The sequence below is a fragment of the Astatotilapia calliptera genome, chromosome 13, assembly GCF_900246225.1.
Source record: "Astatotilapia calliptera chromosome 13, fAstCal1.2, whole genome shotgun sequence".
Taxonomy (NCBI): Eukaryota; Metazoa; Chordata; class Actinopteri; order Cichliformes; family Cichlidae; genus Astatotilapia; species Astatotilapia calliptera.
In genome coordinates this window covers 23,525,629-23,543,566 of record NC_039314.1, presented here as the reverse complement: position 1 = coordinate 23,543,566, position 17,938 = coordinate 23,525,629, and positions in this window count along the sequence as shown.

Sequence of the window (17,938 nt, the reverse complement as noted above, 5' to 3'; positions counted from 1 at the left end):
GAGGCCCTCAGAGCACAAGAGACCAAGGAAGACCAACAGAGGGGCAGCTGCGCCACTATCCCAGAAAGAGCTGAGGAGAGTCCCAGATGAGGGGTCACTCAGCAGCTGCAGAGCAGAAGTTAGGGGGTGTTGCAGTGACGTGCCTGTGAGCTCCGCCGGCAGCCAGCTGTGCCTGAGTGACCGAGCCCCAGACCGAGAGGCCGATGGCACCCCACCCCCGAAGTGGCCCGAGCAGGCCCCAGGCTCCAGGCCCCGACAAGCAGCCACCAAGGAGTGAGCCGGTGTGTACCTGGACACCCATCCCTGGACACAAAGAACCACCAACGCACCGATGTCTGAGGGCGTCTGCCACTGGTAGGGGAAGTGGTGGGGGGAGATAGGCCTCCAAACCTTGGAGGGCCTGAGATGTCCCCAGAGAGGTGGCGTCTGACACCCAACCTGACATATAGACACAGACATACAGGCACACACAGATACAGACATCCATTCCCACCCTCATGCTCTCATATGCAATTACTCAACACTCACCCAATGTGGAGACAGACACAAAGAGACACTGTACACACAATCACACTCCCCAAGCGTACTCTATACCCCAGGTCTAGGTACCCTTGCCCCTGGAGGGGGAAACTGCACCCAGACCCAGGTAGTGTTACCCTTTTCCCTGGGGTGGAGAGAAGCAGACTGCCCCGACTCCGCAGCAGCAGGGAGGCCCCACATTCCAGACCCCAATCGGACGGCCAACTCCTCCTCCCAGAGTCCCTGCTCCAGCAGGCTGCAGAGAACGGGGGTGTAGGAGTTTTTTTCCTGTCTCTCTTTGAGCTGGTGTCTCAGGTTCTATGCTTCCTAAAGCCAACAAATAGCCTTACTAGCCCAATTTCAGCCAGTCAGACACATCTTAAACAACAATTAAGTCTCTATAGGTATAGTATACAGTGTCAAAGTGGGACCAGAATACATATTGTAAGGTCAAAACCCTAAAATAACGGAGAGAATACCTCAACAATCAAACAACCCCCTTAGAGCAAGTAAAAATTGTTCACCCTGCTGAATGTATTTCATTAAAATCAGTTCTATGTTTGGTAACCTAAGCTTTTGTTGCGGAACTAAAACTCAAGTGATTTATTACGGTAACTAAAAAGCAAACAAACAAACAAAAAATCTAAGCAATAACCTAAAAACACAATTTTAAAGTAATATTTTAGAAGAAACTGCAGTTAAAATGGATTGGTTACTATGTGGATCAGCTTAATAAGTTCATTTGTAGCACTGAAAAATAATTGGATTGTAGCATCTCTATTCTTAAATTTGTGTGACAATGGGGGAGTCAATAACAAATTCAAATATTTATTAAACAATGACCAATGAAATTCAAGCTGGGTGCTATGTATGCATGTACTGATACATCTATATGCAACATATTATTACAGATAATACAGCCATGACAGAGAAAACACCTAAACTTTGAAATTGAACTTATAACCACAAATGCTGCTATAACATTGGAGTAAAGGCCAGTTGTCAAGTTTAAGTAATTTTTATTTGTAAACACCAGTAACTTGAATTGGTGTCTAAATATGCAATATTAATATTTAAAGCAAAGCAAAAGAGGCTTTAAAAGGCCCGTGGAGGCCTATTGTATATGAGCCAAATTATTTCAGTCAGTTTGAAATAAAATTGTTTTTCTGCACACAGAATTGACATGCTACCTAATTTAGTTTTCATTAGTAATTTTGTCATCTTAATGATTAGTTTCAGGAATCACTTTTTCATTATTATTATTATTTCATCCATATTTATAAAAAAAATATGGATTTCTAGCATATACATTAAAAAACTGTGCTGTAGCAATAATTTATTTGTAACTACAATTTTTACTGAACATGTAGGGCCCAAAATCTTTCATCTCTGTTCCTGACAGTGGTAAAATGGTAACATCAAGACTTCCCGCTTTAGTGGTTTTGGTCTGCTGCCACCCACACTGAGAATGCATTTCCCCCTGATCCTGTAAGGTGCACTGGCTAATAGCATCTGCTGCACCAAATGGGATCTGTTATGCTGATGTGAAAGTGCATCAATAATCCCTGGTGAGTTATGAACTGACCATGATTATTGCCGAGAGACTGCAGGAAATCCGTTTGAGGCTGTAAAATATAAAACCATGACATTGTAAATATGCAACCCATTAAAAACAGCCAGCTGACATTGCCAAAAATAACCCTAACACACTGTCCAAGGCAGAAATATGGATTATCGCCTCATGCAATACAATTCTCTTTATATCTTTCATGATCTGTAAAACTCCCTCTGCTCTCATTTATAATGAATGGAAAAACCTTATGTACAGCGTGTTTTATGCTATGCTGATGATGTCCATGGAGGGTGGCTTTACTGCTGTGTGTGCTTTTGTGTGTTGTTGAGTGTTTGTCCCTACTGCCTGTGAGAGTTTGTGTCAGTTGAATCATAGGTAGATAAAGACTGAAGTAAATTTAAGGCAGAATAGTTATTATCAAGAGGGGCTACTATAATTTCATTTAATATGTCCACAGGTAATTGGACAAAAAAACATGAATCCTGCATGACTTTGGCCATATTAATATGTTAAAGTCACTGTGAAAATGAGAAAATTCTGCATTTTTCTACATTTTGCCATGTGAAACCAGCGAACGGAGCTACAAAGTCAGTTTTAAGGTCTCGGGTTGTTTAGTATTGTAAAATTGCACTTCACCTCACTGCATCTACAGCGTTTGACCGGGATAGACGTTTTTTGCACACAGGGTCACACCCCATCAGTGATGGATCGTTCCAGACTGCATTATACAACACTTCAAACTACTGTAAGTCATCAAAAATAGGATTTGTGACATGCTCATGTTATCCTATCCTTGAGTACTCCTTTTGCATGTTTCCTTGATAATTTTGGTTTGAAAGCTCATTCCTGGCCTTGAATACAGCAACTGAGAAGACATGTTTACTGCATGGTATGAAGCATAAAAATCAAATTTATTTTTCCTGGTTCAGAAAAGGTAAACAAAGAAAACAAAAAGACAAATGTAATCTTTCTTTTTGTTTATTTATTTCTTACACAGTGCAGAGGTTAGAGGGTAATTTGTTAATTATGTGATGTTCTCACATATCACAAGTGGATCAGACTAAAAGCAATGAGAGACAGAAAAGCAGACATAGAAGTATCCTTTTTGCACACTGATTAGCTGCATTGAGGCATTAGTAGAAGCAAAACAGTGGCATTATGGCCCTAATGATGACCAATTTGAAGACCCCTGAGGACCTCAGCTGTGTCCTGCACCAGACGTATTGCCCCATGATGAGCTTAACCAAGCCTATTTATCCATGCACTTTCTTCCCAGTCTGTAACAGCCAGCCACACGCAAACACATATGCATAATGGAGAAATAATGGAACCGTCTAATAATTTGTTTGGGCCAGGGAGGAAAGTAAAGGGATGGTGAGCTGGAGGCTGGGTTTCTAAATGACATGCCCCTGTGGCCTAACACGATTAGAATTTAAACTATGAAACCGTGGAGCCCTTCTTCAGGGGTCGAGATGAAATATTGAGATTGCTGCAATGGATTTTGCGCTCTTCCCAGCTTCCCGCGACATTCCCTCACCCTGACACTTGTCTGCCAATCAAAGTGATGGACAGCTAACACGGTGGGAACAAAGATGAGGTCCACTGAGTCGGTTTGTTTTAGTCGGTTTGGTGGCGAAGGAGGTTGAGTGACACCTTGGTGCTTGGACACGCTCTGCTTTACTGAAGTGATGTCCCGTAGTTTATTTTTGTGGTTTAAATCATCAAATCAAATCATTCTATCCAATATTATTCCACTCTAGATTGTTTCCATCAGACACATGTCCTTCTCACAACTGTAACTTCACTTTTTAAGAAAACTTTATCTGGACGAGCTGGAGGGAAAGGCAGTGGAGGTTAGACTCAGTTAGAGCTTCTCACTCTCGCTCTGTCTCGCTTGCTCTCGTGGTGCAGTATGAACCACAGAAACTGTGTTTGGCACAGAAGCAGAAGCTCATGATTATTTGAATATTTTCTCCCTCATGAATAATACAAAATATTGCTTGCTGGACGGGGATCTCTCTCTCTCTCTCTTTCTTTTTTTTTCACTCTCTATCCCCGTGTTTGCATGAAAGTGTGCATACATGTGCACCTGCGCATAAGCAAGCAAGTATTTTGTGCATTGCAGTCTTTCCCTACTTTTGCACCTGTGAGTTTATTTTGTGCACATCCTTATGTTTTATTGTGTTTGTACGTGCTTAGAGAGAAAAAGTGTGCAGGGGTTAAAAGGTTGCCAGTCTCCTTCCTCCAGGGTTCCAGACTGCCAATGAACATATGTTTATCTCTGTGATCTCTTAGCCCACCAGCCATATATGCTCACAGTGTGCGTCCCCACAGACTCTGCTAGTGCCAGGAGAGCAAACATGTTGATGTGGAGTCTGAGCAAAGATGAGGGAGCTGCATCCAAAAAGGAACCGTGGCAGCTACTTGATGTAGTGAGGTTTAAACCTTTAGTCTGCTGTTGTTTTACAACACCCTTTCTACTCAACAAGGGTGGTCTGATTTAAAGTTGTGGTTCATATTGTTGCGTTTCTGTTCGATCCAGATCTGATTATAGATCAAGTGGATTATATAAATCCCCCCACAAGAAAGAAAAGAGAGAGAGAGGGAAACTGGTTTCATCACGGAAACCTAACTTTTGTCTTCTTCCAAGTGTTTTGATTGCAACATGAGGAAACACTAACTTAAAATTGTATTTCAAACTTTAAACTGAGGTTAATGGTGTAAGAGTCTGCTGAATAAGATAACAGCTACACCCTGACTGTGACACATGGCATAAATAGTGCAGTGTACAAAATTCAAAGGTTCAGCATATTATCGGAAAATTGAACAATTTCAGTTACAGCTACTCTAATCAATATGTTAAATATGTTAAACAATCAGGGTTGTGATTTCAGTCTCACTGATTTTACTTTTAATCTATACACCTTTACTTTTTGCTCTTAACAACTTTATGATTTTAGTGAAAAAGAAAACCTTGAATGAATCAAAGAGCACATGGAAATATTTACTAACTATTTTGTGAACACATGGCAACATTTATTTGCTAAAAAGCCCAATATATCCTTCAGATGTCCAGAAAACATCTTAAATGAGAGTGAATGGTGTTCAAACTTCAGTAAATGGTAAAAAAAAAAAAAGGGAAACGACAACAATAAATAGCAGCAAAACTAACCACTCAGAAAGTTGTATTTATATACTAAAATGTGGGCTGTGGTTGTGTGCTTGCACCACTGAAAGTCCACAAGCTGATTATCATAAGTAGCAGGATTTTACATAAAATATCTTTTGATAGATCAAGCTCAGTTTTACTCCCCCCTGGATTCATGTTACTCTGTAAAAACAACAGCAGGACAATAACTGCTGATTAACATTTACTGTTACACAAAGCGCAGGAAATGTACAGTAAATGCCAGTATTTTTTAATTCAGTCAGCAATACTTGACAAAAGTTAAATGGTAAACTTATTTTCAACCCTTTGTGAATATTTTTCCAGAAGAGGGGGTCAGGATCATTGCAGCTGAGCATGACTTGCTGAAATGTGGTCAAAAAAATAAACCTCCTTAAAAAAGAAAATGAAACCTCAAGGACAGCCTGAACTTTAGCTCTAGTGATTATTTTCTTTTGAGTATGACTCAGTTTATGTCAGTTTATTTTCCAGTTTTCAAGTGTTTAATCAGTGTAGTTATTGTACTCGAGTTTACTGGCCCCATAGGAACTCTGATTAGAATCAGATAAGTCTCCTTTTTTCCCAGAAGTTCTTCCAAACCCAGGCTCCTGGCCACTTTAGAGAACACTTTGATAGAGACATCCAGCTCGCTTTCAGTGGAAGTCATGTCACATTTGTGCTAACCTGCCCTCAATTCGCCCAGGAAAATAAAAGAGAGAGAATGAAGAGAGGAAGCACATGAGGGAGGGACGGCCAGAAGACAAGAAAAGAGCCATTTCTTATTCATCTGATTCTAATTTGGATGTAAATTGCAGGCTGATGTCACTGCAGAGATGCATGTTGCTGGGTAATCACAGAGGAATCCAGGAGAATGATGCCAGAAAAAAAAGTACTGCTAGACAGGTGCACAACAGATCTGCTCAATAGAGCTGTCGCTTTATCTTCATGATCTAGCTTGCACACGATAGAACACAGGCGACGGTGCATATGGTGGCACTCTAACACGCTGTCATACAGTACAAGCCTCTAGTTCAGTCTGAAACTTTGGGCATTGAGGCTCGAGCAGCTGTTAACTGCCAACAGCTAACTCTCTTTTCTTTCTTCTTCTCCCTTCCCCTCGTTCTCTTTTGCAGTCTCTTCCATTCAAATGAGTCCACATCCTCATTCTCGTTGAACTCATTCACTTGTTTTATTTCCTCTGTTTCTTTTTTCTTTTACACTTCACTGCCACACCTCCACCCATCTCTGGGCAATGTGCCACCATCCCAGTTCCAGCCACCACATCTGCTCATGATAAGTTTAATTTCACTCAATTGCTGTTCATTAACGAATAATGATCCGCAATCTATTTGCTACACCAAGGCAAAGAATTTGACACGAAATAGCTTGCCTCTCGTAAACATGTGTGATGTTGCTTTCTTGTTGACACATACACTCGCACAAAAATTCCTTTGCCTTTGTCTACTTGATGATGTCAGAGGTTGATTGTGGGTTTTGGTCGGGGGCAGCTTATAGCTAAGTGACTGCAAGAGCGCCTAATAATCCCTCTGTTCGAGATGGGCCCCGCTGGGGCCAAATGAAAGATGTAATGGGATCCCTCTGTATGCCTGCTTTCCTTGCAGGGTTAGAGATTAACACTAGTGTCAAATTCGGCTCTGTCTGCCACAGCTACGTCTCTTCATCACACTCTCTTACAAGCCTGAACATTTCACAGGTTTGAGACAAATATCTGCTAATATGACTGGACATTTTTTTTAGCATAGAAATTTCTTAATTTATATTTGCTACTTTAATGTAAAACTTATCAAAACTGAGTTTTGAACATTATCTGTATTTGTACAGTATATATATACACATACCAATGTCACTGTCCTACACAGATAACTCACATATACACAGAGAAGTATACCATGTGATTTTAACTTGTCTGTCATTTTGGATGTGTCACAATGTAGCTGTGAAGTGACTAGACCACTCGCAAAGGCATACAGACTGCTTCAAGACCATCTGGCAACCACCAGTTGTGAGTGGAAAATGTGACCATTCCCTGACCAGTTGGTGAATCGTTGTTTTTCTTTAATTTAGTGTTAAAGTCCCACTAACAAAGGCCTAGAGACCTATCAGTCTTCACTGGAAGTTACAAGGGAGAAATATGTATTCCCAACCGGTTAGTGAAAACCTTCTTTTAATTGCTTTGACCACTAACAGATTGGCATGGTTGCCAATTGGTAATTTGCACAGTAGTTTGCATGGAAGACACTGAGTTTTATTAACCACTTAGCAATAAGTGCAACACAAGCAGGAAATGGAGAATTTTGCCTTTAAAGTAAAGGTTGAGCCTTTTGAAATGCGGTTGCTGCAGCACTGAGGCACAACTTTTATTCTGAAGAATAATGTTCTCTGTCTCCTGTCTTCCATGCAAACTACAAGAGATTACAGCAATTAGCTATAGTGACCAAGGCAACCGTAAGGAGGATGTTGGTGCAGCACCCTCTTTGTAACCAATTTCACCTAGAGACTGCCAGAAACCTCCAGGAACCTCTTTTCAGCCAGTCAGGAAATATATGTTTTTCCCTTGCCACCAGTGGTTGCATCACATCCAATATTGTGGACCAGTCTCGAACAATGCGCGGATGATGTCATATGAGAACCCTGTATGGGCTTTGCTCCTGTGTCTTACTTATTTTTCCAAGTCTGCTTTTTGTGCCAGAGAACAAAGGGCCTACAACATAATTTCCTTTAGGCTGATGATGTCTGTGGAAAAAAAAGAGCAACAAATGAAAGAAAAGGTGCTGGATGACGGCAGCTGATTCTTTGTCAAATTGGCACAAGGTAAAAGTAAATAAACAGGACTGGCTGGCATTACAATCAAAATGTCTATTAGCCAGAGTATGTGTGAGGCCCTCCATTTCCATATTTTAGGTGCCACTAGTTTTAGTGAATAAAAATGTAGACATGCACAGAAGCAGGAATGAGTAGGAGTAAAGAAATCCAGCATTACAAGGCTGCCAAAACTCACTGCCAGCAGTCCTAGAGCCACTAAAACAGCCAGCTTTGACCAGTTTCGGTGGCAACAGTGACAGAGTGAGTATTGCTTCTAAGTAGAAACCCAGTTTGCTTCAGTTTGGCAAACCTCTGCGCCTTTACAGTTTGAGCATGAGTGTGTGTGTGTGTGTGTACAGAGTCTCCAGTGCTGGAGAGGCTTCAGAGAGAAGAGAAAGTGTGTGTTTGTGTGTCAGAGCATTGCCACAGTAGTCTGGCAAACAGAACTTGCATACGTGCACATAGGGGCTTAGTGGTGGGAAAACTCCTAACACATGAGCACGCAAAAACACACAGACACACAGGCGCGCGCACACACATAGTCAGGAGTCAGCTGTCTACTCCTGCTTCTCAGCTCATTAAACCAAATCCCAGGGACTGGACTGAAGAATTTAAATGAGAACTCCCCTGCCCCCCTCCTTTGAAGTTTTGCCCCTTTCAGCTCACCGTAGCTGGAGCTGCACTTGTAGCCTCTAACAGGTATAACACGCCCACTTTCTCAGTGCTTCTTCATTAAGTACTCCGTGCTGCCTCTACTACACCTTTGGGCATCACACCGGCTGTTTGAGCTGACACTGATGGCCCTTTTTGCTTGGACTCTGACCTTGGGGAGTTTAAAACCCTGAAATCATATATGTGTAAATCCGACAAAAATCCCCCATCCAACACTCCCACCCAGCCCTTGTTTGTCTGTGCCTTGTAGCTCCAGGTCCCCACGGAAACTGGATAACAGCAATGTTTAGAGAAGCTTGGGATTCATTTGGGATAACAGAGCTTGCCTGACAGGCCCAGGGACTCTTGCAACAGTAACCAGAGAGAGGCGGGTGAAAGAGTGCAGATTAGAGACTTTCAATGAGGACTTTAGGTAACTGTTTTGCCAAAGAGTTCTCTTATCCTCTCATTTAACTAACCGCCACTTTTGGTTGAAAACACAAGACAGTAGTGTTTGATTATGCCTACTGTGTCAATGTCAGTGCCTGTGCATACACCAATTTAAGTTTGTAAAAGTGTTAGTTAAAGGAGAGTTGTGTGTACTAACCTTTTTTTTTTTTTTTGCAATAATAAAGATAAAGAAATAAAACACAAGTTTCATCTGAAAGTTTTTGCCAATAAGTTTTCAAGGTGCTTCTATATAATTCTGTCCATTGTAAAAATAAGTGAAGAAAACACAAGTTAAAAGCAGGCAATAAAAAAAGGCAAAAACATGCTAATGTTTATGTATTAATTAAATTTCTGTTTTGTTTTTTATGAAAACTAACTGAAACTCAACTATATATAGTTAAAGAACACCATCTCAAGAAGCCACAGAGTTAGATAAGTGTGTTAAAGAATATAAAATCTGCTTGTCTTACCACTCTTCATTTGTGACCAACTTCATAAGACACCCATTCTCCGCTCTCTCACCCATGACCTCTGACCCCAACCTTGATTTGTCCTTTTTAACTATTTGCCAACTTTTTGGGGAAGAGGCCATCCCTGGCTGTTTCTCTATGGAACTATCCTATCCTCCCACCCCCCCTCTTAGCTAGGCATCATCCAGTGGCCCTTGCTCTCTGTATCAGCTTTTTGTCGGGGATTTGCCTGCTCAATCCCACAAATCAACAGAGGATAGATGCCTATTGTGCGTAATCAAAGCACTTCCTCCTGGGGTAATCCCTCAATTTGAGCAGGAAGAAAAGCCCAGTGAAGGGGGGATGTTCTGGATCAATCCTATGAAGGGCCCATATTATACACTCTTATTTCACCAAAGAGACACAGCCAGGCACCATTCTTAACCCCCTTTCCCTCCAACCACCTCCAACTGCTCTCCTTTCTGTTTGTGTTTATCTTTATTTTACTCCCCTTCTCTCTTTATTAATCTGTTTTTTCTTCAGTGTTATTGTCAGCGAGTGTCCTGGCATGTTGGCTGGTTAGCACGTGGCAGCTCTTTTATCTCTGCTTGTTTACCCAAGGAACATTGAGGATGATTGACTTGTCGCTGGCAAAAGCTTTTTTGTACATTGGATGTAGGATGACAGAAGCATCAGCCTAAATGTTTCAGTCAGCCTGTACACAAAGGCCTAGCCAGCTTTCATCTACTAGGTAACAATGTAAATACATTTGGCAGGTTAGCTTCAGTGTGAACTTATGATATGTCATTTTGGTCATTCATGCTCAGGTAAGAAGAAGCTCTCATGGGATTGATTCCATTTTTGTGCATATTTACTACCTTTTCCCAGTACCACAATCAACAACAATCTCACCGTGACTCAAATGCCGATAGAGGATTTGGACTTAATTATATCTGTCAGTCAAATTTATTGCCATCATTGGTAGAAAGGTATGGTAGAAAGCCTGGAATATTTACTAAAAATGCAAGGCTAAACAATAAGACTATATATGAAAAAATGTGGATATAGCTTGGGTGTATATAGCAATTCTTTTATGTAATTTGTAAAAGTGCTACATAAAAAACACCAGCTTATGCTTGAAACCACATTCATATGCATAAATAAAGGCGAAAGGTGTACAACTTTTGCTTCCTGTTTGCTGTTATTTTGGTTCAGCACTCAGTGTGTCCTGCTTGTACAGAGTCCATGCTTATTGCTAGTTGGAGGATGGCCATAGCTTTTGTGTCTGCAAATTGAAGTTAGCATGGAAGTGCCTTAAAGGCATTCTTTTTAATGACCAGCACCACTGCTCTCACTGCAAAAAGATTAGATATATTGATATATTGGATATATTTAGGAAACTTTCTTGTTTACACTTTGATCACGTTATTGGTACAGCTGCTAGTTTTTCATTCTATTAAGTAACATCCATCCAGTCCATCCAGCCTCATTTGCTCTTCGAAACTAAGCAAGGCTGAGCCTAGCTAGAACTTGGGTGGAAGACTGTCTGTGAATACCAGGTGCTGTAAGAAATGAAGTTAATTTTGTAAATTATGGTCATTATAAGAGTCAGAAAGGAGGCTTAGGTTGATATGGTGCTACTGTAATTGGCACTGGCACCTCACAGCAAGAGGGTTTGAACCTGCTGGTTGACTGGTGCCTCTGTGTGGAGTTTGCATGTTCTCTTTGAGCTTGCGTGAGTTCTCTCTAAGTATTCTTGCTTCCTCCTACAGTCTAAAAACATGAATGTTAGGCACATTGGGGTTTCCAGTGGTTGTTGGTCTCTGTGTGCCCTCCAATAAACAGGTGGCCAGTGCAGAGTGTCCTGCCTTTTTCCCAGTGACCGCTTGGATAGTCTTGAGCTTCTCTGAATTGGATAAGTAGTTAACAAAATGGATTGATGGAAGAAGACGGATTATACAGAGAAAAATCATTGGCTAATGACTTGTGACTGACAAGTCATTAGCCAATGAATGTGCGGTGTCCCTCAGTTCACAGTCAGATCCACCCGGGCCTCATTGCGCCTGTTTTGAAATCAGCAAACTGCTTAAGTCTTCATAATGGGACTTCACTAACCAATGGATGATATCACAGTAGACATGTGATTCTTTTATATTGTCTATGAAGGGCATTGGCGTTATGGACAGGCCTCGTGGGTCCAGGCCCACTTAATAAGGTCACTGTGCCCCTTCAGCTAAAATCTAACTATAAATTACACAATTTGGCAATGAGAAACTTAAACACTGATTTTGCCAATAAGTTATTGTAGTGCAAGCTTAATGTAACTGCTCATTAAGCAGTAGTTTAGTGCTTCTGCAGCAACTGTGGTAACCAGTATAACAGAGGGCAATGAGCAGATCAGGTCAGGTCAACAGGTCAGGCTTTGGGACGTACCCATCATGTCTCTTTGAAACCAAACTCATCAGCTCGTGGAGCTAAAGCGTTATCCTGCTCAAAAATTGCAAAACAATTGGAAAGGCATTGAGGATATTGTGTGCTCACGGTCAGCTGTCCTGTTGAGTTCATTGATCCACCTTTGCACTTAGAGAAAAATTATTTCACTTTTGTCTCCTGCAATGTAAGACAGATATTTTTGCACTTTTATAAATGTGGCTACGTGGTCTCTGTGAGTGTACTGTGCATGTATGGTAGAAATGAGGCATAGTGTATATGAGTGCAAGCGCATTTTATTTTTAAAGTAAATAGCAAAGTGACTTGAGCTGAATGTCCCCTTGTCAGAGTTGGTAACCTGACCAGTTCATATAGTCTCTGCTGACCCTGTTTAGGAACATAGTACTGGATAAAACCAGCTATCCATTGCTGGATGATCATTACCCTGGTTTGTCTTTTTTGTCAGATGACCTGTGCTGTATACCCAGAGCCCCTCTGCTTTACCACCTGTGCTTTACCAATGAACCGACCCTATTTAAAAGACCAAGAAAGATGCATTTCATGAAATGACACTAAATCCTAAATTCACCCTTATCTAGTTCCCAAGCTCTGACTTTAAGGTTAAGAGACATCTCAATAAACGCTGGTTAACTGGTATGTTTGTGTAAATAGAAAGTGTGAAAATTTGGTTGTAGACAACAAGCATCACTACTATTTGTCTCACTCTAAGGATTTATTTTAACAAGCCTTAAGTAGAAACATTTTACTGGCAGTAAATCTTTCATACTGTACTCTGACACTTCCTGAAATTGCTACCAGCACCTCTTTAGTAAATTCCCCAAAAACTTCACCTCTTATTGTTAGAGTAGACTCTGCGACCTTGTCGTGGTCTCGGGTTTTCTCAATTAGTTGCTATGTCTAGGCACCAACAGATGTTTCAGCTGTGTCTGTTAGATCTTTAAGTAGATATTGTGTTTAGTCTTACAGGCAGCTGCTGTTCGTTTCTGTGCTCATGCTTCTCTTGCATCCTTTCATTCAAATGGACTAACTGTGATAAATAGACACAAATGCATCCTAACACTTTTTTTGTGGCTCAACTTATAAATGCCTCAGATGGTTGTTTAATAACAAAATATCTGAATGTCTTTGATGATCTGCAGATTTCTTGATGCAGCGTAACCCAAACTCAGTTTTCCTACATGAGAGTGGAATCAATAGGTGTCATTAAACAAATCTAACAAAACACGACCTTTACTTGAGTTCTGAGGTTACAAAGGAAGTCAAAATAGATGACTGGATTAAGTGAGAGCTGACATCCCCGGAGACTCATTAGAATAGGAGAGGAATAAGGACAGAGAGAGAAATCAGGACCGATCCCAGCTGGGCTGACTTCCCTTTATGTCTGACCTCATCACCAGGAAAATCTTAAAAGACATCCATCTGGTCAGGTACACACGCAAGACACCAGAAGAAGCTGTGCTGTGTGCAGCCAACTCCTATGTGTAAAAGAAACTCTACTGCATGTTTACATTTTAAGTGATTTAATTGGCTTGACTTGGCAGTTGTACCTTTTAAATACAAAAAAATGACAATTCAAATATTGAGTCCAAGATATTATTGGTTAATGGAAATTCTTAGTTTGCTTAGAAAGTATAAGAACAATTCCAACTCCACAATTAGACAGTGGTGTCTTTCTATCCATCTGATGATCCCCGAGTACTGTATTTTATCTGCAATATTATTATACAGAGCAAAGCGGAAGCTAGAAATGAACACGTTCATTTGTATTTTATTTTATTAAAAATTCAAAGTATTTGATTCATTCTTATAGAGTTAAACTCACAAACTTTTTCCAGAATTTCCTGTTTTGAGAATTATCACTGACTTTGGAAGCCTTGTTCACAGACATTGTTGCCTTAGCTTCACATTTATTGTTGCAAATATGTATAATATTGTTTAATAATCTATGATATTGTGTATACTATATATGAGTAGTTTTACACATTGTATAAGATGAATTACGATTTGTACTTAAAAAAATCTCCTCTTACAGAACGTGACAGTATATGGTTTAAATATTGTGAGCTGAGATGAAAGTATGCGAGCAAACTGCTGCACTGTTTGTTTTGATTAAAAGTCTGTATGATCTTGGACATCTTTAATAGTCTTTGCTTCCTAAACATTTAAATTTCAACAGACTGTTTTTAGCAACCTGAGAGTACATACTGCAAAAGTCCATAAAGTCTCACTTTTTTTCAGTCCAGCCTGGTGCACTGGTCCAGCGTGAGATGGCAGCAATGTGTGGCCCAGATTGTGATGATGTGATGGATGATGTGAGTAATTCTCATTAACTGGGAAATGGCACATTAACATTTATTACTTCTGAAAGAGGTATGATTACCTGCACTTGCATTGGTTGAGCACAGCCCTGCGTGCAGGCGCTTTTAATTCCCAGATTACGCTATCCTCATATATATATGGCTTGTGAAACAGAACACACGACTTCTTTATTTTCCTGCTTGCTGACATTTCCAGTAACTGCAGTAAATTTTTAGTCCAACTTTTCTTTTCACTGCAACTTGGAAGTGCGTTTTTTTTTCTCTTTTTTTCCCCCTGTGTCGGCAACAGGATCAGACTTAAACCACCTTCTACTTTGCCGCTGTCTGCCTCTAAACACCATCCTCTCCTGTAGTAAGTATGGCTCTGCTCTCTGGGGTCTACAAGTGTCCCAATCCCTTCCTCTGGCCTCGGTTTCTAACCTAGATCAAATGTTAGGCTTTAAAAAGCTAAAGTTTGATGTGGATGAGCAACTGCCTATGAAACACTTTAATCCGCAATGCTGTAATGTATTTAATTTCACACCCTCTGATGGTGTTGCCCCTTCTTAGGATTACCCAAGGGAGGAAGGGGTGGGGGGGGGGGCACGGGGGCATAGCGAGAGAGGAGGGGGCAGTCACTGAAGCTCTTCGTAAGAGAAAGCAAGACTTAGGAAAGACAGAAGGAGAGAGAGAAAAGGCACTCAAGAGCTGTTCAAGTAAGGGAAGAGAGGGATGGCAAAGAACAGAAAAAGATATGAGAAAAAGAGAAAAATGCTACATATACACAGAGGAAAGAGTAAGAGTTATAAAGACAGGAGTGAAAAGTGAGGTAAAAAAGCGTTTCCAAAACCAGAGAGAAAATCTTGGCTTCACAGAGAAAAAAGGAGAATGTCACTTTACAATTTGGAATGCTTGTATTCAAATAAGAGGTCGGAGCTTTGGAGCCCAAAGAATGCAGCTATATCTGCATTGTCACATCCCCCTTGCTTGGATAAGGGGAAAAGACACCCTGGCAAATCCCATTGTAGAGCTTGGGAGCTTCATAAAAGTTAAGGAGCGATGGATATAGTCTTGGCCCCCTTATGAGATGAGGATCTATCTGGCCTGGCTTCGGAAGCCGTAGACGCATACGCAGGGATATTGGAGGCAATAATTCCCCGGGACGGGAGCACACACAGGCTCCTTTATATCGCCCCCTAATATCCAATTTACGGGCTCAGGCCCTCCGCCAGAGCAGCCCCCGAGAACTTAGAATGCACAAACGCCAGCGTGAGATGGAATTAGGGCCAAGTTCTCTTTTCTTCTGTTTGCCAAAAGTTTGAGGCTTACAGAAATATGAAACGGTTTTTTTCTCTCCCTCAGTCTCTGTCCCTTACTCCCTTCCCTTTCCTTTCCTCTCCCCTCAACCCCCCGCCCTATCCGTTAACCAAATTCATCCATTAAATAGACAAGGAACTGAAAGCAACAAATAATTTGGGCTGGGGATGGAAAATGACTTGATTTTGTGTGGTTTTGGATAATACGGAGCGAGACTTCCAACACAGTGTGCAGGAAATGGTGTAAACAAGTATCACTGATTGGAAATGATATATACTGTAGTCATTAAATATATTTGGCTTTCTTTGAAATGTGTTTCTTCAAGGGTATTGTTGCAATGCCAAATTCCCAAGAAAAAAAATGTTTTTAATAATTTAGAAGAAAAATACATGGGGGAAGGAAGTCTATCATGCTTAGATGAGTGGGGATTTATTTAGGTTCTGGGTGGAAAAAGTAAAAGTTAGAAAGTGTATACATGCTTAAGAGGCGTGATATCCCTCCTCTGCTGATCTCCTTATCCTCTCCTTAGGCTCCCTAAGCAGCATGTGGTGCATGCACACAGACAGGCACACAGACAGTGACTTTCCCTCTGCTATTGCTGGATGAATCTCCTGTGAACCTTGCCAGCCGCCCTTGCCTGTGGATGTATTTACTCATAACAAGGGCTTAGGCCAATAAGAATATATGGTGATTTATACTGTGACCAGCAGGGGATTGTGTTGCCCTGATGCTTTAAGTATTTTACACTTTGCTAAACTCTCTGACACCTCCAGGGATAAAATCCCCCATTTGTACCAGCCCCATCTCCGCCTCTAAGAAACTCTGCACTAAGCGACAACAAAACAAAGTGGGATCAAACCTCGTCATAGCAACGCAAGTCAGAGGAGATAATAATGTATTTGCTCCATTATATCTTAACATAGAAAAAAAACAACACTGTTCTACAACTAATGAGCATAACGTGATGGAAGAGTCTACAGCCTTTGGCCCAAGATGATCATTGTTTACGTTCAAGTGACAAAGCCCTCTAGTGGCCACATTAATTATGACTCTGATTCACTAGCAGCAACGAAAGAATTTAGTTGATCTTAATATTGAGACAAGTCTTCAGATGGAGGAGGTCTGGTAGGAGCATCAATAAAGCATCAGAAAACCAAGAGGACTGCTGTTTGTTTGGTTGAGGGCAATGATGAAGTAGTTACTGTACCCAAGTCCAAGCTAAACCTTAATCACAGCAGTGTCCAGGGCTTAAGTGTCCTCAATGGTACCGTAAACATGCATTGCTTTCTTCTTTTTTCTGTGTTTTTTATGCCAATTAGTTCAATTCACAGCATAGACTAGATGAATGGGTTAGATGGCACAAAGTATTGACAGTTCAAAGACCTTGATAAACATGCCAAAAAAGTTTAATGGAACTGAACAATTAAGGCTTCAGTCACACAGGCCTAGAGACCTGACCACAACCACCTGATAAACACTAGCTGATAGGGGAAAAAGTTAGTGATGTTAGTGCTAGTGTTAGTGCTGAAGGTTGCTGGCAGTCACTAGTGTGAAAGTGATTGTAAAGAGGTATACGGTGGTGCACAGAAATCATATTTGTGATTGCTTTGATTGCTAGCAGTTGCCAGTAGATTGGAAGTCGTGGATGACACTGACTTGCCTGTGCAGGCACAGGTAGTGAAACTAAAAAGTGCGACACAAACTAAGAATAGTAAGAAAAGTTTTGCCTTTGGAAATTTGTTGGTTGCAGCAAAGAAACGTATATTTTTCTTTGAACTTGAATGTTCTCCGTTTCCAGTTTGCGTTACATTTTTTAAGTTTCACTAACATTTGGAAAGTAAATGGTGAGTCTTTGCAGACAGTCAAGATCTCCCATACAAACTATGGGCTGTCGTGGTAATCTGCTAGCAGTAAAGTCTGTTTATTGGGTGCTATGACATCTTGTTTCCTACAGGGGTTCACTCCGATGAACAGGTTAATAAATCAATATTCCAGAGACTTTTACTCTACATAATCAGGAATGTAGTAGTAAGAAGGTTAATTATTTAATTGAGTGTAATATAATAGATATAATAGATTTTATTTATTAGATAATGCTATATGAGTGTTTTACACCTATTCGTAGAGCATAAAATAGCAACAGGCTAATCAGACATGGTTTGATTACTGTGCAGTTTGCATGGTCACCTCACCACAGCAAGATGCATCTCTTCTGCAACCCCAGACAACGCTCATCTTTCTA